The 27,468-nt window shown below is 40.5% G+C and overlaps 1 protein-coding gene across 1 annotated transcript in view; it reads left to right on the plus strand.

The window, feature by feature from the left end:
- DLG2 (discs large MAGUK scaffold protein 2) overlaps positions 1-27,468 on the plus strand; it is a 1,037,179-nt gene that overhangs the window by 171,370 nt on the left and 838,341 nt on the right. The window lies entirely within an intron of this gene.

Below are 27,468 nucleotides of genomic sequence, written 5' to 3' on the forward strand. Positions count from 1 at the left end.
GCTATCAACTTGTCACCTTTTATGAGTACATGAATGAGAAACAAATTCAAGTTTTCGCTCTCCCTCAGTATTTCGCTAATCTTGCAATTGGTTGTAAACCCTGTGGTTTTGGTTGTCTTTATAATATGTTAAAATTAATTATATCGTTGTTGATCTGTATTAAAATAGACCCACTGAAAAGTATTGATTGAACAGTTGAGCTAAACATTTTTTTTACCAGGTGAGGATCTAGCCCAGTAACTAGTTGGTAACTCTTTTTAATTATTAGTTTCCATTCTGAAAGTGGACTTTGTGATGTGGTCTTGTTGTTTTTTGTTTATATTAAGACGGTTGCAGCATAAGCACAAGTATGTTAGTGTGGTGAGAAATGGAAGTGTACTGGGCATTTGTAGTAAGTCAGGAAGACCTGACTTTTCACATAGTGGCTTTAAATGCTTTGGGTATTTTTTAGGATATTTGTTTCTTAAACCATCAAAAATAAAAGCATTTAGCTTGAGTATTCTTTATTTGTCTCTTTTTCCACCAGATAAGTGTTCATGCATAGGTAATATCTATAGACCTGCTATCTTGCAAATTTCTGTATTGTCACAAAAAATGGTAAACTGAGGATCGAGCTTTGTTCTCTTTGTTAACACTAGAAGTGGTCTAAGATCAGAATAACTCCAAGAAGTGTCATTTTTAAACCGTTAGAGTGGAAAGTGGTTCTGGGACAAATACCAGTTAATATCTTAATCAACAACATAGACAGTGGGATTGACCGCACCCTCAGCAAATTTGCAGATGACACCAAGCTGAGTGGTGCAGTTGTGTCATGGTTTAGGCCCAGCTGGCAACAAAGCACCGCGCGGCTGTTCGCTCACTCCTCCCCCCTGGTGGGATGGGGAGGAAAAAAATCTAACGAAAAGCTGGTGAGTCAAGACAAGGACGGGGAGGGATCACTCACCAGTTATGGTCACAGGCAAAACAGATGCGACTTGGGGAAAAAAGAAATCCATTTAATTTGTTACCAATCAAATCAGAGTAGGATGATGAGAAATAGAACCATATCTTAAAAACACACCTTCCTCCCCACCCCTCCCTTCTTCCCGGGCTCAGCTTTGCTCCCGATTCCTCTACCTCCTCCCCCCGCAGAGGCGCAGGGGGGGCGGGAATGGGGGTTGTGGTCAGTTCATCACACGTTGTTTCTGCCGCTCCTTCCTACTCAGGGGGAGGACTCCTCACACTCTTCCCCTGCTCCAGCGTGGGGTCCCTCCCACGGGAGACAGTCCTCCACGAGCTTCTCCAACGCGAGCCCTTTCCACGGGCTGCAGTCCTCCACAAAGTGCTCCAGCGTGGGCTTTCCTACGGAGTCACGACCTTCTCCGGGCCCAGCCACCTGCTCCAGCGTGGGGTCCTCCACGGGCTGCAGGGGAATCTCTGCTCTGGCGCACCTCCTCCCTCTCCTTCCTCACTGACCTCGGTGTCTGCACGGTTGTTTCTCTCACATCCCACTCCTCTCTCTGCTGCAGGGTTTTTTTTCAGCAGTCTTTTTCCCCTTCTTACATGTGCTATCACAGAGGCGCTACCGCCATCGCTGATGGGCTCAGCCTTGGCCGGCGGTGGGTCCAACTTGGAGCCAGGGAGGCTTCTAGCAGCTTCTCACAGAAGCCACCCCTGTAGCCCCTCCCCTGCTACCAAAACCCCGCCACACAAACCCAACACAGGTTGGTATGCTGGAGGGAAGGGATGCCATCCAGAGGGACCTTAACAGGCTTGAGGAGTGGGCCCGTACGAATGTCATGAAGGTCGACAAGGCCAAGTGCAAGGTCCTGCACCTCGGTCAAAAGAACCACCAGTATCGGTACAGACTGTGGGATGAATGGATTGAGACAGCCCTGAGGAGAAGGACTTGGGGATACTGGTGGACAAAAAATTGGACACGAGCCGGCAATGTGTGCTTTCAGCCCAGAAATCCAACCGTATCCTGGGCTGCATCAAAAGAAGCATGACCAGCAGGTCGAGGGAGGTGATTCTGCCCCTCTGCTCCGCTCTGGTGAGACCCCACCTGGAGTATTGTGTCCAGCTCTGGGGTCCTCAGCACAAGCAAGACATGGACCTGTTGGAGCAAGTTCAGAGGAGGGCCATGAAGATGGCCCGAGGGCTGGAACACCTCTCCTATGAAGAAAGGCTGAGAGAATTGGGGTTGTTCAGCCTGGACAAGAGAAGGCTCTGGAGATACCTTATAGCAGCTTTCCAGTACCTAAAGGGGGCCTACAGGAAAGCTGGAGAGGGACTTTTTACAAGGGCATGCAGTGATAGGACAAGGGGTAATGGCTTTAAACTGAAAGAGGGTAGATTTAGATTAGATATAAGGAAGAAGTTTTTTGCTGTGAGGGTGGTGAGGCACTGGCACAGCTTGCCCAGAGGAGTTGTGAATGCCCCCTCCCTGGAAGTGTTCAAGGCCAGGTTGGAAGGGGCTTTGAGCAACCTGATCTAGTGGAAGGTGTCCCTGCCCATGGCAGAGGGGGGTTGAACTAGATGATCTTTAAAGGTCTTTTCCAACCCAAACCATTCTATGAGTCTATGGAAAAAAACCCAACTTACTATTAGAATACGGTTCAACCATTCACTTAGTTGCTTTTTTTTTGATTGTAGAGTACAACATGTGGTCCTTGAGGTAATTGCCTACTTGGAGCTTGCTTCCATCTGTATTTTGCTTGATTATAAAAGTTGAATGGAGTGAAGGAGCTCAGCATTACCCCACAAATACGTTGTAATTCCCGAGTACCTCCTGCTGCTTTTTTATCAAACCATTTTCTATGCAGCCAAACAGATTTTTCTGTCATCAGATATTTATAAGCGTTTTTTACAATACTTCAGTAGATTTCTTTTCTTGGGAGACTAATGCAGACAGTTGGGGAAAATTAAATCAGACAGAAATGAACTTCAAGGTGGTCAATGCTTTTCACCATCTGATTTCAAAAGTATTTTTAACTGCCTTGCTTTTTTCAGAGAAGAATATCTGTGAAATGTGAGCATTTTGATAGAAAGCTGATTAATGAAATTAGAGTTTCCAGTGATTCATCAAAGCATATTACCTGCTGTGAAAGGCTTGAAAGATCAAAAAAAAAAAAAAAAAAGAAAAAAAGCAAAGATCTGGCCAGTTGTGACAACTGCATCAGACGGGTGTGTGTTTGGATGCCTCTCGACAGTGGTATAGGGAACAGTGTCAAATAATGAAGGAAAAACAAACTGGTAGAAAGGGTATCCTCTTTCATCAATTTTGCTGGCTGTGTCACTCAGGATGGCCTGAGTCTGGGCTAGGTTTTTCCCTCCTTTTTCAAGAGTTTTTATAAAAAGCATCGTGTCCTCTCTTGGGAGTGCCTTTCCCATCTAATGCAAGAACCAGGAGATCTGGCAGTATTGCTGTTATGTAACAGTCTGACTTTTACAGTCCCTAATTTACCATCCTTTTTGAATTTGCTGATGATTCTTGCAATTAAGATTCTCAATTCTGTTTGGCAACTCACCATCTGCAAAAGAGGGCATAAGTGAACACTGCCTTTCTGTGCCTCCACAATGTCCTTAATTAGATTCACTTCGAGTCTGAGAGTTTTAATCAGGGGAATTACCTAAGGGTGGCTTTGTCTGCATTTGCACTTTTAGTCATGTCTTCCGAAGGATTTGTAGTGTTTGATTATAAAATACTCCAAAAGGAGTTCACTGCACTGCTCTTTAGCATACTAAACCTTCCTGGCGCTGGGGTTGCTCACCAGTTAGATCCATTATGGAAAGATAATGAAGTGTCACAGGATGCACCTGTGTTGCAAAAGCATTTTGGGGTTGTCTTTTCTTCTGGCCCCGTTGGGAACTTTTCTTGAGTTTGGCATTCAGCACAAGCATTCACCTTATCTCACCCTGCAGCATTAATAGGATCCCTCTGCTTTTCCCTGCTGCAGTCTCAGCAGAGCTCCTTGGCCCACTGTCCTAGTCCCCTTCCACCCAAAAATTCCCTTTTGGGGAGTCATCTGCCACTGAGAAGCAGCAGGAGAGAGTGGTAAAGGGTGTGTGGACACAAAAGGCAATAGATTTGGTGCATGCTCTGATCAGAGCCTCATTCAGCACCAGCTGTCCCCTCCATGTGAAGAAGGGGACAGTGACTTTAAGGGTAGGGGAACTTAAGCGAGGGCCCTCGCAGGGGAAATGCAGCAGCCGTGCACGCTGCGATAGCTCACGGGCTGCAGCTTTACAGAGGTGCTGCATTCTGTGGAAATTTAGTGCAAGTTTCGGCTGCCAGCCTGCTTGGCAGCCGAGCCCTCAGTCTTTCTGCCCCTCGCTTTACCTATATCCATTATGCAAGGAGAGCAAAGGTCACTCCTTTTTGAACCCTGCATACATGTGCAGGACATTATAGTGCTATTTACGTGGGATAGATCAGTGCATGGAGGATAAAGTTACTCTGGCTTTCTCTTTTCCGAGTTTATTGGGAACACTGGAGGAACAGGAATGCACTAATGCCCTGAATTTAGCCTGATCTGGGAGTTAGCCTGTAAACATTCCTGGTTCAAACTAATCAAGGTTTTTGTATTCAGACTCAATTCACAGGAGTTGTTTTAAAGAACTTCATACTTTTGGAAGATGACTGCATGTTAGTTCTGGTGGTTGTGCTCTATGTAAAGAATATTCTGACAAGATATTGTACAATGGAGCCAAGCAGAAACATATTGAAACATGCATATTCTGCTTTGTTTCAAGGCTACGAGTCTGGAAGAATCGTTTCTGAAATCAGTCTTGCTCTCTTTAAACACAAAACAAATAAATGGCTCTGTTTGGCTAGACTCGGCTCTCTCCCGGGACTTTGAGTTGTGCATCGTAACGATGTCCCTTCCTTTCCTGTGTAGATGTGCTCTATAAAATAAATAAATAGCTCTGCACTCCAGAAAGTACCTTTTGCAGGGGCTCTCTCTCTCTCTAAGCTTTAAGTCTTTTTCTATTAAAACCCTGCTGCTAATAAATTCCACAGACAATCCGAGTGGTGGGGAATGTGTTTTTGTGGCTAACGTGAAATACTTGAAAACTGAGCTATTAATACAATGCTCTGTTCTTCTGTCTTTCACCTCAGCACTGATGGTAATGGAAAATTTTGAGTGCTAAAACTCAGCTTTATTTTTAAAGGAGGTATTGAAGTAATGCTATGCACGTTTCTGCTGGGTCACTGTATTCCTGCAGATCTTCTTTATTCCAAGGTCTCCTGTACCCCTCCTTGCCCAGTGCTCAAGGCAGTTTACCATCCACCTCTTGACTGTTTAAAAAGGCTGTCTGTACCCTGCACTGCTGAGTGTCACCAATTGCCAGCTACGAAGCTGCTTTTTAAAATAGCCACTTAAATCCCTCTTCCCTTTGGATAGCTCTCTGATGCTTTCTTCTCATTTGCGCCACCCCTCCCCAGCCTTCCCTGGGGAAAAACATGCTGTTCCTATTGTTGTTGGCTGTAGCTCGAGGTGCTGGAGAATTACGACATCTCTCCTGTAATCTGATTTACAGATTCAGTGGGGAAAGTTCCAGCTAGACTAGGGTAGTGTTGGATTAGCAGCAAACCACAGCACATCCCAGCAGGGCAGCAAATGCTTCATGCTTGGGTATATAGAGGCAGACACTAGCAGAGTATGTGTCAGAAGGGCTCAGGAGCAAATTTTGAGAGAAATAGGGCAAAAGAAGCCATTTACTCCTCTATTTCATCAACGAGTAGGGAAGAAAGGGGAGAGAAGTTTTTTAAAATGGTAATAGCCCCCTGATTAATAATGAAATATATATACTTAATTTATGACATATGTGGTCCTTCCTCCCGTTTCAGTTCATGAGATCCCAGTGAAACAAGAGAGGGGTTTCATAATTGCAAAACAAGCTCAGAAACCCTTAAGGTAAGGTGATAATTCATTTTAAAAAATAGCGTGATAAACATTAAGCTGTACAAAACCATTATCTGCAGATTGACCCACATAGCTGCTGGACATCATTATCAGGAAAGATTTTGCATGAGTTATTTACAATGAGTAATCTCATTAAGCACATATAATGTATAGGATATTTGCTGTCTTTATTGCTTTATTTGTTTTATGGAAAGCACCAAGACGTTTCTAGAGCAGTCCCAGTCACAGAAGTGTAGCAGTGCATAACTTAGAACAAAATATTTCTAACTTGGTTATAGAAATTTTCTTTAAGCAGATACTCAGTATTGATCTTTATGAAACCAATTACTTAAAGGTAAACTTTTATGTAAATAATGTATTATTTATATATAAATAAAAAGCAAATATAGATTTAACTACTTAAAATCATTGCAACTCATGAGGTTTATGAGCAAAAAAATTTAAACAGAACTTAATACTCTTCTGGACACTATTTTAAAATTCTGTTTTAAGTGCTGATTTAGCCAGGCAACATTTTGACAGTGTCACTGAAGTTTAAAAACAGTGTGCACATGCAAATTCTACAGTATTTATTATTTATTATTCCCAGAGAAAAAGCACTATTGGAGTATAGTCTTCCTGATAACATATACGTAGCTTGAGGGTTATATCTTGGGGATGTTGCTACCCAAAAGCCACGCTTTCCTGACATAAGAAATTCCATGCTAAGGTCAAACAAGAGCAATTCAAACATTCTGAGCTTATGGTGATATACACAAGAACAAAGTTAGCTCCACTCTTTATTTACACCCTGTAATAACCCGCAAATACGATTAATAAGACTGCGTAGAAGTATTTCTAGTCCCCAGTAAGGTGAGCTAAATTGTTTTCATTATTTTTCTCTTAGATGTGCTGCAGCATAAGAGGAGGCAGTGATTTAATTTTTTTAGGAAATGAAACATGTTCATCATATAAATTAAAAAAGTGTACATAACCAACAGATGAGGTGGGGCTCAAGTGGAAGAGTAGGACTGTGACTCATGGTTCAGTACCTCATGCCACGATGATATCTAGAAACTGCACGTTAGCAAGGAGCCTCGTTGTGCCTGGCACTGTAAAAATCTATAGAAGAAACTTGTGGCTGAAGCAGTTGTGGAAGACAAAGGGTAGGAACTATGCCTTGTTCGGCAGTATTTGATAGAGATGCTGAAAGTGAAATTCTTCTGTCCAGGTTTATGTCATTGGAGAGCTATAAACACTTTTGAGGTGCAGTTCACCTTTAGACTCGTCTTTAAAGTATGAGTTGGGCTATTGAAGGGTGTGTTTCTCTTGCTTAATGATAAAGGAGACCTAGACAACCAGCTCTGATACAGGTGTCTGAACCGAAGATGTATCCCATGCCAGGGGATTTTCTTAGTGTTGCACAAGTCTGTGGCAAAGTGGTGACCTACATCAGAGACTCAGCTACAAGACTTTCCTTCTGGGCTCCCCAAACAAGCAGTTTATTATAGCTATCCTTTTATAGAGAGGTGGAGCTGCCACTAACTTCCAGGCAAAATGCAAACGAATACAGGATTGGATCTGGGCACAGCCCAAGCCATAGATGTATTACAGCATCTCACATAACCTTGTATTATACCAACCACCTTTTTCCTTAATACTTTGAAAAAAAATCTATTTAACCATAATAGACCATATATTTTAGTGGCATTTTCATTTGTACTTTTAGATTGCAAGTCCTGTTATTCATTCAGTACATACATACTGTATAATGTCATTTACACTTACAGAGCTATAGAAACCTAAAGGTCTCTCTTTATCACATAAATGGCTGTGAATAGCCGTCTTAGCGAATGTGTTCTCCAAAGATTTATTCCTGAAAAGTTCTGAATGTCTCCTGTGAAGTGCTTGGGGGACCTCCCTTTGACCCTGTTGGTATCACTCATATGCCACTATAAATGAGCATGGGAATCCTGCCCTGGGACTGGGGCAGCCTATATGTCAGGGAGGTGTTGCACAGGCGTTTCTGAAGAAATGAATATAAAAAGCTTCTTCAAAGGCTGATGATAGAAATTACTCTTCCCTGCAGCATACTAATTTCTCTGCTGTTTAGGACTTTTTTTTACAGTTGGGAACAGTCATGCAAATTAGGATTTGTTTGCTTTGTTTGTTTGTTTTGGGTGCTCTAAGGAAGCAAGAAATATAAATGGGAAAGTGCCTGTAAACCATACAATTAATAAACTGTTATGAGTCACAGGAAGACTATGAATTATAGGTCTAAATATCCTGTGTTTTCAGGGATTTGAAAACTAGAGCTTCAGTCGTCCATGCAAGCAGACCTGAGTTGTATTATCCCTTCCTGGGATTTGAGCCTTGCCAAAAACCAAAGGTGCTAGCTCAACCCTGTTTGTTGATGACTCTTGCAGTCTGAATGAAGCTTGTGCATATATCTCTATGGGTCAGTGTCCCTGCGTGAATTTTTCTGGGTGGGCATCTGCCTTTTTTGCATCAAGTATCACCATCTTATGTGAAGTCACAGCGATAAATATTTGTTTGAAATGTTTATCATGAATTATGGATTCAGACGCATCCTATCAGTCATTCCAACAGTACCTATTCATCTAACCCACAGTAGGCCCATCTCTTCTCTCTTACCTTGGATATTTTACTGTGTTTCCTTAGTGTCTGAGCATCTCAGGGTATTAATTTGTTGTCACAAGACCCTTGTGAAGAAGTTGGGAAAAGCTGCTATCCCCATTTTACAAACAAGGGGGAGAAGCAGAGAGGTGGAGAACATGACTACATTGTGTAGAAATACACTGAGCATGTCAGTTCTGAAATGAGTGCTGCACCCAGGGTAATTAACCCAATTAACCCATGATAAAGCTAACAGTCCAAGCATGATACCACATCTTCGTATTTTACTCTGCCATGCAACTGGTCTGCTCTTGAAACAACCTTGGGGTTTTGTAACAAAGCAGTGGATGACAGAGTAAGACGTTATTCTTTTGTGGAAAGGAGAGGGACATTTCTACAAATATTCACCATCAAAGGTAATGGAGTAACTTCAGGAGAGGGTTTTGATACGTTATTTTGGCAGCCCGGGCCACCCCTTTGCTGGGTTATTTACCTTCAGTTTGTGAGCTGTGCTCTAGCTGCAGAGCAACGGGACAACCAAAGTGTGTAGGAGCCGTCAGATCCACAATCTGCTCTGCCGTCACTGTCTTTGCTGAGAGCTGAGTTTCAGGGGCAGCTACATTTAGAGGCTACGCATTCTGCATTCCTCTGAATTGTTTATAATGTATGGTGGAAACATCTAAAATAGGATGCTGTATAATTAAAGAAAAAGCAAAACCACAGAAAAGCTGAAGCTTTTCCTCCCACAAATACATACTATGTATATGTATTTTTATACAGACACTTCAGTGCCTCCTTCTTCGTGCCTCTGGCACCAGCTCCTGAGCTTACCCCGATTGTACTGATCTCTGCTGCATAAATAACTCTCTGGCCCTGTCTCCAGCTAATCTAAACTTGTTGGTGTTCAGCTCCTATCCTTTTTTCTGTGCCACCTGCCTCTCAGTCTGACTGCTGTGGTACTCCCTTTGCTGTCACCAGTCTGGGATTTCCTGAGTGAAGGCTGGGTCTTGAATTATTTTGGGGATGAAAGGAGGGGTAAGGGAGTGCTCTTCCTTATTTTGGTGCTCTCTTTTCACCCACAGAATAGCGCGCTCATTTTCTTCTTCCCTGCCATGTCCTTACTTCTGAGGTACTTAGAGAGGGATATTCCTGTTTGGATAAACATTTACTATTTTTAAACCATTTATCATTGCAGAATAGGTAATCAGAAAAAAACCAGTTATGAGTGAAGAGCAGTGATTTCTAACACTAGATAACCGCCTAGAAATGTATAAATGTCATGATAGTAGCAGAATGGCAATACTGGATTGAGGGACAGGGAATAAACCTTGGGAGATTGAACCCAATTGTCCGTTGTTACAGGAAACACTATCATGTAAAACCTCACATAAGAATTTGGAAATGATTCACTGTCACACGCTTCTAACCTCCGCTGTGATCCTGTGTTGGTCTCTGCTACTGCATAAATATGATAAGATAAGGCACGAAACACAAAAAGCCACTATTTAAAGATTAGTGTCAGTAAAAAAGCCAGGTGAATCACTCACCTGAGAATTTGTAGTCTACCTGGATTTGCCCCTGTATTGTAAAACAGAATTGCTTGTCCTGATCTGTTGCATCTCTGCACGGTGGAGCCTTTGATTCTAAGCTCAGTCCAGGCCTGCCTGCTAACAAGCCAATTTATGTCACATTTGGCATTAGCAGACTGAGTCTCTTTAGATGGTTCATAAAACTTTAGACCGGCCATAGCAGATAGAACGAAAGTCCCAAAGGACCTCTGTAGCTCTGCAGCTAATAGAAGTCCATGGTTGATGCTTAGAGATAAAGTGTGGTAAGACGTCAAGTACAGAGTGATATTTCCCTTGGAATATCTTTCCACTTCCAGCAATCAGGAGTTTAGAGGCTTCTTAAGTTTGAGGTTACGGATGGGCAGTTATTTTTGATAGACTGGAACTCATTAAAATAAGAATTAGATAAGTGGAACAAAATTCTGCTGTCAGATATGGTAAAGTAAATCTAGATTTGCACCAGTGTAACAGGGCAGGGTTTGGTTGTTCGTTCTCCCTCTTGCTAGTAGAAGTGATTAAACCTTGAAAGTTTGAATCCTTTTCTGGATTTTTTTTTTTTTAATAAAGAACTGGTTTGATAATAAAATCTTGACATTTACTTTATCAATTCTTAACTGTAGTAAAGAAGTTTGTACTTATCAGGTATATGCTTATCAGTTTTCTAGTGTAGTATATAGGCTTGTTCTACTTGAATATAATCTGATCAGCTATACATTTTCTCCCCCTTTAGATATGTGCATGAAGAGTGCTTTTAGAGATTTAAGGGGTGATTTAAACAATGATTTTTTTGGCTCGCTCTCATGAAATTCAAATTGCCACTAACTTTCTGCAATATCAGTTCTATGGAAACTCAGCATCCTCTACAATAAAAAATGTCTTTGAGCAGATCTTTCCATTTTTCTCATTTATTTTCTGTTGCTTTTTGTGTATTATTTGTTACATTGTGGCTGACAGGAAGTTGTGGAGCTCTTCTGGTAAAGTTATTCACAGTATTTCTTTTCCAATTAACAGTAGGTCCTTGTATAACACTTTCTTTTGTTTCAGTGAAATCAATGACAAAATTGATTTTAAAATGAAAGTAGAAGGGTCTCCTCAGTTTATCACCTCTGAAAATGAAAAAATTTGACTTAGGTTTGTGGATTCATAGCGTTCACAGTAGTAGTTTAGCATATTGCATGTTTATTGGGTTCTTAGATGTGCTTAACTGCTGTTAAGCAGTAAACTCCCAGAAAAGGGAGCTTATTAAATGGTCTATTTACTAAACCAAGCTTGACATCTTTATTCATTCACGTCTGATTAATTTATCACCACCAAATGGTATTTTGGACATGGAGGTTGGATAATGTTTTTTATTTTTACTTTGTTTAGTAGTGATAATCTACAGAATCACTCCAGCTTTGTGGGAGAGTGAGTGGTTTTGTGTTCTGGTTCATAGGTAATTAACAGAATTGTCAGCTAATTTCTGAGCCCTTATTACTGGTGAATTTACATAAAATGCACAGCATCATGGCTGATCTGAGGCAGAATGGGATTAGGATAAAGGATCTAGGAATTCTTCCAAAGGAACTTCTGAGTTCTGGCTTGCTCTCAACACACCCTAAGAAAAATCACCCTGTCTGTCCCTTGGTTTACTCCAAGCTAGATATTCAAATACTTGCTGCTTTGCTAAATTTCTGTGAGTTCTATTAATGTGTACAGTACTGTATAACAGTGTGATATGATTTCAGATTCCACCTTTAATTTTCCAGGGTCAGCATTAGAACCTTTTTATCTTGAAACTAAGGATGAAAGGAAAACTTATTGAAAAACACATATTTTATTGTGTTACAGAGCACCTGACATTTCAATCTAATTTTTTTTTTTTTTTTTTTTTTTTGGGCAAGACAGGAGGTGGGAAAACAGCTTGTTATTTTGGGGTTCAGTTTTTGGGTGCAAAACCAAAACATTGGCATAATAACATACTTTATAATCTAATTTTAGAAAAGAGAAAGTTTCAGGAATCTATGCGTCATAGATACATGTTGAAGCTATCAATATTCAAGGTGTTTTAAACTTCTTGATTTTAAAATAACGTGGCTCAAAAGCATAGAAAAGTAAACGTTAGTTGTTTTTTTAACAGATGTTCCATAGCCTTTTATTCAGTCTTTTATTCACTTGCTTACTACTGCAGTCTTTATATCTTTGTTCTTAACTTATTTTTTCTGCTTATTCATCACTGACTAAAGATACTGTCACACCTGCAGAAGCCTCAAATTTATCTTGCTTTCTGAACAGGAGCCAGAAGACCCCAACTGTCATGAAATTGAAAAGCCTGGCTAATAACAAATAGCTACTTTTCTTGCCGTTTTACCCTCTAAGCAGGATGAGCTACCACGAAACACCCTCTCTAACCGGCAGTCTAGCAGACAGGGATGCGCCACAGGACTACAAAGCCCTGGACCCACATAAGCCAAGTAGTGGCTGAAATACGGCTAGACAAAATTCAAGTTTCCAAGTCCAAGTAGGCAATTCATAAAGCCCCTGCCCGTTCCCATCCCTCCCTTAGATGTCTCCAAGATTTCAGGCACCAGAGTTTTCAGAAGTACATTTCCCATCCTTTGTTCTGAAGCCTCTTTCTTTTCTCCACGTACAACTGGCCACCTTTCACAGGTAGGATGGAGATTTCCTCTGTCCGAACCTTATTTGTTGCTGCTGGTCATAGCACTCTCGTGGGAGGTGGAAATGTGGATTTGACCTCCAGGGTAAAGCTTGTGCTGAACTGTGAACTCCCGTTCACAAAAATGCAATTATACTAAGAGCATCTCATCCTCCGTCCATCTTTTGAGGGGAAAGAATGAAGCAATCTTCTCTACCCAAAGGGGCAATTTAGGCATGTAAGTAGGGTTTGAGGGCTTTAGGCAATGTATCGTAATCTCTTCTAGGTGCACAGGTCAGGCAGGCACCTGCAGTAGGAGACAGGGAATTTCAGAAATATCCTTTTATCTCCCTTCTTACTGGCATTCCCCCCTGCTTCTAGCCAACATGCTGCTTTTTCTGAACTTTATTATTAGTAATTTTCATGAACTGCATTGCAGGAACCAGTACCTAAAGGCCAGATCAGGCAGCTCTTAGTGTCACCCCGGTTTATGGATCTGCAACTAATTCCATTGTGCTCTTCTCAAAGTGTGGCAGAAACGTTGGTGACAATATGCAGTGTCACCTTACAGACACCAGAAATCCCCTAATGTAGTGACTTTATTCAGAATGGAGGCCAGAGAGACACTGGAAAGTAGATCAGTGATTCCACTGAATATTAATTAGATTTTTAATTAAGTCCAGAGTAGTGTATCACATCAACATGACAGATCATCTGTAAGCAAATAGTGTATATTGATAGCTGGAGAAGTGTTGTGGGAATTTTTTTATTTGTTTTTGGAAGAATGTAATAAAATAGTGGGCAGAGGTAAGGCTTACGGAATTAAGTTGCCAATTTTTTCTGGATGTATTTGCTAGGTTTTCTTTTGAGATACATTACAAACTCCGCCTGCAACTACAAACTGGGTGAGCGGCAAGAAACTGAGTTGTGATGGAGCCTAATGCCTATCAGCCCAGTGCAAAGCTGCAGGATCTTTGCCTAAGTCTTTGCAGATGGACGTTTCTATGCTAATTTGTGGAAGGAAAGAGTCGGGAACTATATTAGTCAAATTGCATTGCTTAGTCAAATCAATGCAGAATAGTTAGAAAAGCTAGGTAGTTTAGAATAATTTGGGAGGCTCAGCAAACTCCTGTTTGCTCAGTTACAGAAGTAGCTCAGTTACTTTCTACTTTCGAAGTATAGTAATATACATTGGTAAAACTAGTCTGTCTTACACTGGCTGATCATCTCTTCATTTGGCAGATTGGCTGTGAGAAAAGATTTAGGTGTCACTGTGAGTAGCTCATGAATTAGATTTCAATTCCTTATAAAATAATTGAATAAATACCCGGAGATGAAATCAGTAATATCTAGAGGGTAATCGAAGTTCGAGTAAACAAGCAGCATGATTTTTATAGAGAACAAATCATGCAAGACACACTTAATTGCTTGTTTTGATAGAATTACTAAATTATTAGCTGCTGCTTATATTTTTTAGAGATAGACTTTCAAAAGTATCAAGAGCAGTTAGGTGCCCAACTCCTGCTGATTTTAAGAGCTTGCTACATTATCTCCTGAAGTTTTAAAGAAAAGTTCGTATTAATTGGCTTGGAGTTTAGTCTTGCTACATGACTTTTTAGACCCCCAGGAGTGCTGTGCCCAGATGGATATATACTGAGTTGCAAAGGGATGCTGGCCCTGCTTCCAGAACCAGTATTGTATGCAGACTTGCTTTATATTTTCATTGATGACTGAGAAATTAGGCTCAAAGCAGCATGCCAATGAAATGTAAAGGCCAAAAATTCAGTAAAAGCCGTGAGCATTAATATGATAATATGGTACTGTAGAACAAAGACTCCCTTCAAAATACCTCGTCAATCCCCCTGCAAAACAAAAACCAAAAACTAAAGTAGAACTTTTCATGAGAACAACAGATCTTAAATACTTTTGGTGGGAAATTCCAGATACCACCTGGAGAAGAAAGAGAGATTTGACGACTCTCTTGGCAAACAGTGGTGCTCTGAAAATGTTACATTATGCTGAATATTTTTCTGAATTGTTTCAAATCATCTAGTTACTCTGTGGACTGAAGCAAATTTAGGGATCACTAACGCAGATAGATCAAAGACAGAATATAGTAGCACTCACATCTAATAACACACCCTTCTAAAACAGATCTTTTCCACTGGGAGATTGATGAGAAGCCAGTAGTTTGGACTAATAAATGCAAACCAGTCAGCCCATTTCACCTGTCAGAACTCCTTGGAACTAAATAAGGACACTTTTTCTGCCACTGTATAATTGGAAGCTCTCCAAAGTTGGCATACATTGAATCTGTTCCACTGGAGAAAAGCTGAATCATAGTGGACATTTTTAAGAGGAATCTAAAAGGAAAGGAGATAGCGCAGCTAAAGGAAATGGTAGCAAGCAGATTTGGCTGAAGCTAACAATATCTGATTCAAAACAGATGTCCTCAGACAGCCAGTGGTCAAGACTGAGGAAGAGATGAAAAGAAAAGAGACAGGAGGTGGTTCTGGGATGTTCTATGGGGGAGCAGGAAATGTATGGAAGAGGGCCATAGGATTGAACTGGGACCAGTCAATCAGATATACTTACAGTGGCAACATAGGGAATGGAGTGGAGAAAATAGAAAGCCCTTGAATGATGAGGATAAGAGGCAGATGGCTACTGAATGGGTGACTAGTGAAGAAACTTGTATGTAAGTGCATCAAGAGTTGGAGTTTACTGGTTGACAACCATTCAGGAGTTAAAGGAAAGAAGGGAGGTGTTTGTAAGAACCATGGCAAAATTGGCAGCTCTCTAGGAGATAATTAAAAAAAAAACACCAAAAAAACCCCCCAGAAAAAGCCCACAAAATATTTAGGCTGTGACTTCTATAGGGCCCTACTTTTGGTAGAATTAAAATGGATAGGGTAATGAACTTAATGGAGTCAGTGTGAATTAAGATCAGTGGGGATAGGAATGATACCACAACTTAAAATGGTTTAATGGCCAAGAAAATAAAGGAGAATGAAACACCTTTAAGGCTGAACTTCAGTAAATGCAGACATTGAGTTAGATGTCTTATTCTCCATGCTTCTAGTCAAGGCAAAGTTAAAGAGCCTATGGAGGGGGAGAGCAACATAAAGTTTTGTTTTAAAGGATCATATGAGTCAAAATAAATTAATCTTTTCTAGCAGTATCATCTTCTTAACAAGCTGAAATTTGAAGATGATGTTTATCAGCTGCCAGTCATTGAGATAATAGATGTAAAACTAAGTATCCAGCAAAATCTATATTAGCTTGAAAAGTGGCCTGAAAGGATAAATTGCAAGTAAATATTTTCACCCTCTGTGTATGTAACAAAAAAAAAAAAAAAAAAAAAAGAAAAATTCAGGACATAAACCAGGGTTTCTTGTAAATTAAAAAAAAAACTTACATGGAACTATTTCTTGAATAGTCATTGTTCATTTAAAGCCCATTGTTGTATACCTGTAGTCAGGATTGTATTACTATGTTTCTGTTACTTTGTATTAATCAACATTTAATTTCACCGTGGATAGAACTGAATGCCTTTTTAGTTGCCCTAGTGTGTCTGAGACATCCATGCAGGGGGGCTCAGGGGAGATGGTATGTAGCTCTTTTCTAGAGAGGCAGCTTGGGGCGAGGAAAAGTACCTGAAAGCATGGAAAATGACACAAGATTGTGGTGGGTTGACCCTGGCTGGATGCCAGGTGCCCACCAAAGCCGCTCTATCACTCCCCTCCTCAGCTGGACAGGGGAGAGAAAATATAACGAAAGGCTCAGGGGTCGAGATAAGGACAGGGAGATCACTCAGCAATTACCGTCATGGGCAAAACAGACTCGACTTGGGAAAAAAACAATTGTTACCAGTCAAATCAGAGTAGGATAATGAGAAATAAAACCAAATCTTAAAAACACCTTCCTCCCACCCCTCCCTTCTTCCCAGGCTTAACTTTACCCCCAATTTTCTCTGCCTTCTCCCCCTGAGTGGCGTAGGGGCACAGAGAATGGGGGTTTGGGTCAGTTCATCACAGGTAATTTCTGCCGCTCCTTCCTCCTCAGGGGGAGGACTCCTCACACTCTTCCCCTGCTCCAGCGTGGGGTCCCTCCCATGGGAGACAGTCCTCCATGAACTTCTCCAATGTGAGTCCTTCCCGCGGGCTGGAGTCCTCCACGAACTGCTCCAGCGTGGGTCCCTTCCACGAGGTGCAGCCCTTCAGGAACAGACTGCTCCAGCGTGGGTCCCCCGCGGGGTCACAGGTCCTGGCAGGAGCCTGCTCCAGCGTGGGCTTCTCTCTCCATGGGTCCACAGGTCCACAGGAGCCTGCTCCAGCACAGGTTTCCCACGGGGCCACAGCCTCCTTCGAGCATCCCCCTGCTCTGGCGTGGGGTCCTCCACGGGCTGCAGGTGGATATCTGCTCCACCGTGGACCTCCATGGGCTGCAGGGGGACAGCCTGCCTCACCATGGTCTTCACCACGGGCTGCAGGGGAATCTCTGCTCCAGCGCCTGGAGCACCTCCTCCCCCTCCTTCTTCCCTGCCCTTGGTGTCTGCGGAGTTGTTTCTCTCACATATTCTCACTCCTCTCTCTGGCTGGAACTGCTGCTGTGCATTTTTTTTTCCCCTTTCTTAACTATATTATCCCAGAGGCGCTACCACTGTCACTGATGGGCTCAGCCTTGGCCAGTGGTGGGTCCATCTTGGAGCAGGCTGGCATTGGCTCTATTGGACATAAGGGAAGCTTCTAGCAGCTTCTCACAGAAGTCACCCCTGTAGCCCCCCCCACTACCAAAACCTTGCCACGCAAACCCAATACAAAGACACACATGATTAAGCAGGTGAATCCCACCCTTTATTGGCAGCGATTAGTACAGAATTACTCAGCAAGCTACACAAGATCCTTGTGTAGCTTTATACAGTTAACTTTTATTTGTGCTACTGTGGGTAACTCAATATCCCCATCAAACATTGTCAGCTCTCTGTTATCCTCTTTTTCAGATGGCTTATGACTATTTTGAATTACATAGGTGCCAGTAAAGATTCTTAAGAGACTTCACTGAAAGCTTCCTGCTACAGTGAAAAAGTGTCTTTTATTCCTAGCCTTTATTTTCACTTCCTGTCAAGCTGTTATTTCATTGGAGGATTTGTCCTCTTGCTTCCCGAGAGCATAATTTCTTTAAGAGACTTTGGTAAAGGATCATTTTAATTTTTTTGGAAATCCAAGCAGAATAACCAACCTCGTCTGTATACTTGTTGTCTCCTCTGAAGGAAGAAACTTCAGAAGTCCATGAAAAGTCTCTCTTCCATGTGTTAAATCCAGCTTGGTTTGTCTCTGTTTTGCCACATCTTTGTACTCCATCTACTAATTTATTCTTTTGTATAGTTTCTACCATTTTTTCCAGAACAGAACACAGATTGTCTGCTCTGTATTTCCTTAGATCCCTCCAAAGCCCTTTTAAAAGTTGATGCCACAGCATCAACTTGCCCATTTGCGGTCCCCTACCACAAAGGATGAGTTAAGTGATGGGTTGATCCTCCCTAGTTAATACTTTATGGTGTCATATTTGAGTTTCTTCAAAACTCTTGGGTGAATATGATGGCTTGCATGACTTGCTACTACCCATGTTATGGATCTGTCCTAAAATCTTTACTACTAGCACTTCAATTTAGGGTAGTTCTTCTTAACTGTGACATGTAAAGAAATATGCAACAGGGACCGAAGAGTTTTGGAAAAAGCATTAATCCTCATCACAGACAATCTTTATTAGACACTTATGAAATAAGTGATTACAAAAAATGGTGGGTTTTTTTGTAATAATGAAAGATTGAATAGTTTTTAAATTGTCTTATCAAAATGAATAAATGCCAACGAGAAAAAAAAAAAAAGCAGGCACATAACTAAAGTCAGAATTATCCTTGGAGCACGTATAGGAGGATAAATAAAAAGAAGTAGTGAACAGCCAACACATGGAATTAAAGGCTTTAGAAGATCAAAAAGAAGAGCGTGTAAAGTTATGACAGAAAATAGCATTTGTACTATACACGCTGATGTCCAGATTCTGCTATTTGGTGTGAATGTGCATGTTCAAGTCCACCAGGGTTAATTGCACATATCCATATCCCAAGGGTGATGACAGCACAATTAAATTGCAGTGTTGTTTTTTTTAGCGAGTGCTCTGTTATGCTACAAAAAACTGTGATTTTCCATTCCTTTCCATGATTGTACCTTTTATCGAAGAACAACTTTTTGAAGCATGAGAGCTACACGTACAATTTGCACACCCAGACATTCACTGAGTTACTCTTACACTCTTGGGGTCATGAAACCCCCTTGAACCTCTCCACTCTGATGTATACAAATTATATCCACCTTGTAAGAGAGTATAATTTTTTGGTCCATTCGTGTGCTGACTGCTTGATGCAAAATGCACACGTATGTTATGCCAAACTATGTTGAAGTTATAGCATCATTCTTGAAATCAGCCTCTTTGAAACTGTTACTTCTACACAGAGGGTTAAAGTAAATGCATAAAGCCCAGTTCTGCCTGTAGGTATAGAGAAAGGGTATCGGTAGAGAAGATTTTATGATAACATATGGTTTTCTGGCTGCTAACCCAGTGCTCTTACACTGGTTGGTGTTTTGGTGGGAGGAGAGGCTCATTTTCCTCAGATGTTTTGTCAGTCATTAATTTTAAACTCTGCCTGTTTGTCTTGAAGTGCTGCAACAGCGTTCAATGAGGCCTGAGCACACATGAAGCTGTGATACCACTTATTGATCCCATTGCTCCTCATGTATGCAGATTTGGTCCAGGCCCTCTGCAAAGGCATCTCTCCAACTTCAGCTGTTACATGCCTGCCTCTATGTTTGTGCTGGTTATATACCAACTTTTAAGTAAAAAAGGATTTTGTTTCTGTTTACCTAAGCAGTCCTATGCCTTTAGTAGGTGTGAACTCCACTGTTGTCCTGTACTCTGGCTGATGTAATGAAAAGGGAGATGAGGATACTTTGAAGGCCTCTGTTAACTGTTTCAAAGATGCTTTGCTTCAGTGAAGGGGGAATTCACCAGATTCCTAAGGTGAAAAAGCTGCAGAAGCAAGAAAGGAGGAAGGACAGCAAGATCATAAAGAAGGAGAAACGATAATAGGGAGGAAAAAAACAGAAAGATCTCGAGGGTATGAAGTGTAAGCCTGCTCCTGTTACTTGATGCTGACTGCATCTACAGTTTAACAAGTATTAGACAGTTTAATGGCTATGTAAAGACTTTATTTTACCTTGGATTTTATCGTGCTAGCCTCCCACTGACATTTCCACTTGAGGATTTATTGCTTCATAACTTGATCTGGGAAAGGTCATTAAAAATAGTTGTGGTCCTTCTTCATTCAGAGAGTTTTTCATCCTTTAATGAAAAGGATGTGCCTGTTAACGTGCCCAGTAAAGTTAAACATGCCCATTGCAGGGCATTCTGCTGGGTCTCTTGTATATGGACAACTGAGCTGCTGAAGTGATTTGGCTTCCCTGAAGTCAGATTTACATTAAGGATCTTTTCTGTAAGTAATACAGAGGTACAAGAAGACATAAAATAGATTGTAACTGTGCAGTTACTGGTATTTTTACTATAGATTGGCTCAAAATAGAATGTCAACAGGAAATGTTGCTATTTACAGATGTGAAGTGTTGGTGCATTAGCAAAGGTTTGGAGCTCTTTTGCACCTGAAAATTCATTCTACAGAAATATAAGTCTCTACATGGACTTATTCATGATCAAAATTCATAGAAATATCACTCAAATTTGGCTAGAGTGAAGTACAGATCAAATACTGGATCTGTCCTAGAGTGAGACTGGGGGAAAGTGTGCTTTTATTAAAAAGGAAACTTTTTCTGGGCCATTTATTTGCAGAGAACACCTTCTTGATGGCAAATAAAAGAGGAAGAAATGGAAGCATCCTTGCTGAAGTCATTGAGAATAGTCCCACAATCAATTCTATTACCACTCAAAAGCTTGTTAGATAAAATTGCAAAAATAAGATGTGAACAAAAACTATTAGCATTTGTATAAGTGAATAGTTCTTGGCTATTTCTGTTTTCTGAAATGTGCATGGTTGCATGCTTTATCAATATGGTTATTAATATTGAAAACTTAAGTAAGACTAATTCTTCATATTTATCTAATGGTGCGTCTTCTACAACTTCTTTTGGAACCCATTCCTGATTCTAATATTCATCACTGGCCTAACAGTTCTCCCCGGATACTCAGCCAACATTTCCCCCAGTTACTCAGCCAACATTTCTCCTTGCCTGGTTCCTGAACCCCCACTTATATCCTTTTCCTTGCCATGCATTCCATACCAGGTAGCTGATAATTATATCTGTTAATCCTCATTAAATGTTATATAGAGATAAATTTGCATGCATATGTGAATGTGGGATTCTCCTTTTTTGTTTTTGGAGGGTTTTTTTGGGGTGGGTTGGGTGGGGTTTTTTTGTTAGTTTTGTGGGGGTTTTTGTTTGTTTGTTTGTTTGTTTGTTTGTTGTTCCTGGTGGGCAATGAACTTAGGGGGTGTTTTTATTAATGACAGAATGGGTTATATCTGTTGGTCACCTCATGCTTTTGCATGAAGGAGAGTGTTTTAGAAATAAATATATTTTTATTTATCTACTTATTTGTTTCTTGTGGTATTTCTCCAGAAATTAATTACATTGACCATTTAGGTTATTTGTGCTTCATTTGTTAGGATTCTTGTAAAATTGGTAATGTCTTTTTGGAATGCTGGGTGCTTGGATCTAACCTGCTGCCTGTGTGAAGAAGGCTGTCACTTTTTGGTGACAGTCCAAAAGGCGTGTACTGTGAGTACTGTGAGTACTCAGTCCAAATTGTTACCCATTTAAATCAATGCTTCATGCTTACATCTATACATAAACAGTGTTGTGAAAGAATCTAAAGGTTTTCTCAGAAAGATGAGAACATTACTTATACTGTGTTGAGAAAAAAATTATTGCAGCACATTTGAGCCTTAATGGTCAGATTCCATCCATTTTATAGAGAAGGACATGGCACTCTTGTGGTGGTCAGCACGGATTAACCACTAAATAGGTAATCCTTTGTGGAGGTTACATATGGAAATGTACCAGAAATTCTCTTTAACTGGTTTACTCAATGTCCTAAGAAATGCCAAGCCCTGGAATACAGGAGAGTATGCTGGTGCGGACACATAGCCAACACTAGTGTATAGATCTTGAAGAGAGAAATCAGGGGAGAAGTCTAAGACATATGTAAGCATAGCAAAACTTATTTGACAGACAGGAAGAGTCTTTTCATTATTAATAGAATCTTTTAATCAACATTTTCTGGAATGGCAATAATACCCTTTACTTCTTCCACGCAGAGCACTCAGGAGACGTTGTAAATACTTCTTGTAAAAAACTTGGTACGTGCATATAGGACAAGGCTAATTTAGGTGAAACCTGTGCACATTGGTAGAGGCAGGATTAGATCTATTGGCTCCTGGGTCTCATTTCCATGCTTAAATACTGGAAATCACTCTTCCTTAAGGATATCAGGCTGTTGAACCCTTATGGAGTCCTTTCCAAGCTTGCATAACCTCTCTGTGGGTGAAGTAGTTTCAGGAGTTCTGCTCATTCTCATGAAAGTAAACTAATTGAAGTTTTCCAAACTTTAGATTAGCCATTTAATGTACCATAACCCTTGAAGAGCAAGCCAAGTACACATTCTGTCCCACTCTTCCATAACTTATTAGAGAGCCACTCTGGGTTTCAGAGCCTCTCCAGGTACCACAGAACGCTAACTTCTGCCAGAGAAAACAAAGTGGGGAGTTCAAAGGGCACGAAAGACGAGAGCTCACTTATCACTAGCCAGGAAATAGGAAATGAAAAGCCAAAAGTGTGTTTGGGACTGGAAGTAAAGTAAAACTTTCCTTGCCCTCTTTACCTTTTCTCCTGAAGGCTATCAAAACAGTCTTTAAAAATAGTAAACCAGATGTGTCTAAACATATTAATTTGAATTTCCTGCATAGTTGTTACTACTCTCTGTAAAAGTTTTGCCTCTCTTATTGGTCTGGGAAGTGCTCTCTGGTCTGGTCTAGCCTACCAGAGAAGAGGACAGAATGTTCTCCTAGATATATGAAGAGGAAGAAATGTTTGACAAAAAGAGACATGCTGTTCCTATCAATAGGAGGCAGGGAATGCATGTGCCCTATTTTTTCCATAGGAGGTTACTGTTAGGATCATTGAATAAGTTGTTCAGGAGCACAGGCTCTCACTCAGAGATGAGGCTGGAAACTTGGGATCTTCATGTCTCAGCTCTCTGCTCACACCACATGCATTTCTCTGCATTTGTGATCATAGTTATTATAGAAGAAGGAGTTTGACAAAGTTCTTATACACAAGCTTTTACACCTGTTCCATTCTGATTAGCCCAGAATTGCTCATATCGGCCTGCAGCCATGTAGAGAATGGGTTACCATCCAGACCCCCAAACACACATTATCTTGAGTTTCCTTCCCTACAGTGTTCCCTGCCAGATCCCAGAGATGTCTTCGGTGAGGAGTTTCTAGAGAAAATGATGTAGGCAGGGCTGGGAGAAGGAAAGTGTAGCCAGGATTTCCCTGATACAAAGAAGCATCCTTATCACGCAGTAGAGCTTAATCAGGCATGTTCTGTAGCTGTTAGTAGAGCAGGAGGGAGGTGCTAGAGGGAGCATTGCTGCTGCTGGCCCGTACCCTAGAGGCAGAGGATTCTCCTGGAGGCTTGGAGACGTGGGGTTAAACTTCATGATAAGCACATTAAACACTTTCATTCTAATGTTTAGGTGCCATATTAGAAGAAACACTACTATTTTTGCTTCTAGACATCTTAAAAAGTGAAAATGAAGGGTCAGTCGAGGTGAGCGTATAGAAAGGGATTATTTAGGTGCTAGTTCCAAGTGGGGAGATGCCAGCTGTGAATCTCAGTCTAAGTTGGACTTCTAGGAGAAGCTTAAATTTCAGGGAGTGTGAGAGTTTGAACACAGCCTTTATAGGACACATTGCCCTTTCTGGTTTCCTCTTGCTCAGCATACTGGTTGCTGTGATTGCCAGCCTCAGGTTCTTCACTTGTCCTGATCACAGCTTGCAGATCAGGCGTCTGATTCTGGTTTTGAGAAATCCATGGTCTGAGGCGATGGTTGTGGCAATGCTGAGTGTCACCACGCACTTTCTTTTTCACAGGTATCTGTATGGTGCTTCTCCCACTGTATAAGCAGACATAACAGAAGAGTGGCAAAAATAAAACCCAAAGCAACTCAAAATAGTTCTGTGTATCAGTAGATCTATACATTATTTATCCATGCTTGAATTTTAATGAAGAGGAATGCCATTTACTCATTAGTTTAGAAGCCAGAAATATCCACCACTTACACATTGACTCTGGGCTGTCTTCTGTTCCAGATACTACATTTTTCTTCCATTTCCCAGACAGAAGATATTAAATGTCAGTGTTTGACAGGCATTATTTTTGTTATTGTACCAGTAAGTAATGCAGAGCAGCAGTTACTGTAAGGGTTCACTGTGATCCAGACAGAAGGTTCTTATTCATAGTCCCACTCTGTGATATAGTGAAATGAGTTGCAACACGGTGTGATGTGATGTTAAAAGTTTCTACAGTCTAACTGGCCAGCCAAGGTGCTACAGGAGGATTCAAGTTTGAAGACAATATTGTAGGCTGACAGAACCTTACCCTACTACATTGTTTGGTGAGTAGGAAAGACTCAAGCAGCTTCTTTTTCAGTACCCTGAGAACAGGATGATGAACACTTGTATAAAGTGCATCGCAGATGGCCATGGATAATATTGTCCTGGCTGAAATAAATGGCAATATTTTCTTTATCTTCATTTAGATCAGAATGTTACCTTCTGGCTTCATTTCTTGTTAGGGTCATTCAGAGTATAGTTCCCTTAGGGCATCTGAGCCAATTTGCTCTGCACCAGCAAAATGGCTGTGATTTTCCGTGAGGCCATCCGTCCTGACTTATTTAGCACATGAGTAGAAGTTGTACAGGTAGAAAAGTGTTCTAAAGTGAGGCTGAAAAACTTTTACACAACAAGCTGTCTTTTATGAAGCAGACTTGCATGACTTTTGACAATTTGAATGTTTCTTTCTTAAAAATGGAAAAATCCATTGTGGGTAAAATAGGCTTGCCAAAGGTAGAAAAGACTTCTTCCCACTAACTTCAGACTCACTGTGTTACAAGAAATAAAAAATACACCTGGGATTTCTTTCATCTTCTCAGTAGAACATCACAGGAACAGAGCCAGAGTAGCAATCATTACTTTGTATATACATATTTAAATAGAAAAGTATATATTAGACAAAGCAATGGGGAACTGACCTTGCAAGCTTGTGAGACTGCTCCAATCACTGCAACCTACAAAGTTTAATTTGTTTCTGAAATTGAAAATTAAGGTAGGTTTGTGTCTAGTATGTTCAGCTGATCAAGGAAATATACTTTGTTTTTGGAATCCTTTTATTAGATCTGAGCAGTTTTAAAGCCACTTGTTACCGTATTCCATTGAGGTACCCCCTTAAAACACAACTAAAAAGGTAATTATTGCAAATGATGTAACATAAATGTGTAACAGGTTGGTCTAGGGCTAAGAGTGAAGGGATGAGTCATTCTTACTGTAGGCTATGCTGGCGTTATGAAAAAATTAAAATAGAGATTGATAGAAAAGGGCAAGACTTTGTAAAAAGCATCGTGAAACTGGTGAAGAAAGGGAATGGAAAGGGCAGAAAAGGTGGGCAGCAGAGGGCTGGAAATTAGAAAAGAAATGGTAGAAAGAGGCTGGAGGGGCAGGGAACAAGGAGTTACTATATATAGCCAATATCTCTTGGGAAGAAATATCTGTCATCTTGTTATATGCCTACAAATTGACACTTCTATCACAGTTACTATCATTGATGGTCTGCAAATGCTCCACTGCAAAAAATGTTAAAGACATACTGATGAAAATGTCATTTTTAAGTGCAAGTAAGGATACCAAGGTTCAACTCCTAGCTGCTTACAAATCCCAAGTCTTAGTAGTTCTCTGTAAGTTACAGCCCTAATATTTATTACTTTGGGGCGATTTTTGAAGCCCTAAAGCATCAAAGTATCTGCAGGAATGAATCCTAACCTTAAGCACTCCCAAGGTCTTTCCATTATAAGACTGTGTTTCCAGTTGTTTTTAGCTCCAATACTTTCCATGCTGAATGCCTCAAATAAAATGTCAGTGTTAGCAAATGTGCCAGTGAGGACGGTATTGTCCTTCCTGAGAGGAGGATTGCAAGTGAGTACACGTTCTGCATGGAAACAGTTGCTTGCATGGAAACATGGATTTGGTAATCATCTAATATCTGAGTGTTTGACTGCGCAGCCTTGTTGTATTCTTAACCCATTTTTTCAGCGTAATATTTATACCTTTATTAACTAACAAATCTTCTTCTATGGAATTCTGAAGGCAGTAGTTTCTTTTTACATCGCATTAGTAGATTAAAGATGAAAAACTATGGCTATTCCAAAAGCACGTTTGCTACGCAATGCAGCCTTACCCAAATGAAGTTAAGATCTACTGCCAGAACTGGGGAGAAATTGTATGTGCAGTGAGGTCAGAAAACTTATCAAAGAATTTCCATTTACTATATGATTACACATTCAAATGGTCTAAAAATCATCTCCATATTAGTTATATTAAAATACACCTGAATACTGAATACTTTTGTATCTGGCTGTCTGATCATGTAGGTTCATATTTCCATTAAGAAAAGCAAATGAGACAATGTATTTCAGCGTGGCTATTTCATGATTCAGATCATCAGCTCATTTCCTCACTGACTGTTCTCAAGTCAAACATAGTCTTGAATTCCATTGCTCAGATTTTCAAGCAAGAGTTTTTTCTGGAGCTGTATCACTTTCATCTGTACACTTTAAAATATGTTAACCATTCCTTCCTCAATTATTTGCATGATTGCATGTAGTTCTGTTTCAAGATGAAATAATAGATATATATATGCAATTGTTTGCTGCTGCTTTCTGACAGGCTTTCAGAAACATAGCATTTTTATTACTTGTTACAAAAAGGACAACATGCTTAAGGTAATTAAATTAAATGAAGTAGATATGCATAGATAGTTCATATACATAGGTTGTAGCGGTTGTCATTATGTGTTCTCAACTAGATATCTTTGAAGATGCAAAACAAGAATTGACAGCATATGAAGTATGAAAAGTGTTTTGTTTCAGATGGGACAAAATGGAAGGAAAAAACCACTGTCAGTTATCAGTGAGTTTTAAATTTCTGCTAAAACATAGAAAATAAGCACTGTTACAGGGTTATGCTGATCTTTCTTTTTGTTTACTTGAAGTGAGCTTAAATTCTATTGATAAATTGTCCTTTTGAATATCCTGAAGTCTGTCTACAGTGAATTTCCGTAGTGCAGCATATTAGAGCGAGAACAGTTTGGAGCATTTACATTGAGAAAGGATTGCCAGAGGGAATGAATCCAAATGGCACTAAAATAGTAAAGCTCTTAGGAAACTTAATGATATAGAAGACAAGTTATTTTGCTTTCCAGGCTATGTACTGATCCTAAGTGCTATCAAGAAACTGGAAAAGAAAGAATATAAAAATGCAGCAAAAATATAGATTTGGTACTTAAATTAATTGGAAAAACATGGACATCGTGCTGTGACTTAATCTTTCCTT

Source organism: Gymnogyps californianus, chromosome 1 (genome assembly GCF_018139145.2).
Source record: "Gymnogyps californianus isolate 813 chromosome 1, ASM1813914v2, whole genome shotgun sequence".
In the NCBI taxonomy this organism is placed as follows: domain Eukaryota; kingdom Metazoa; phylum Chordata; class Aves; order Accipitriformes; family Cathartidae; genus Gymnogyps; species Gymnogyps californianus.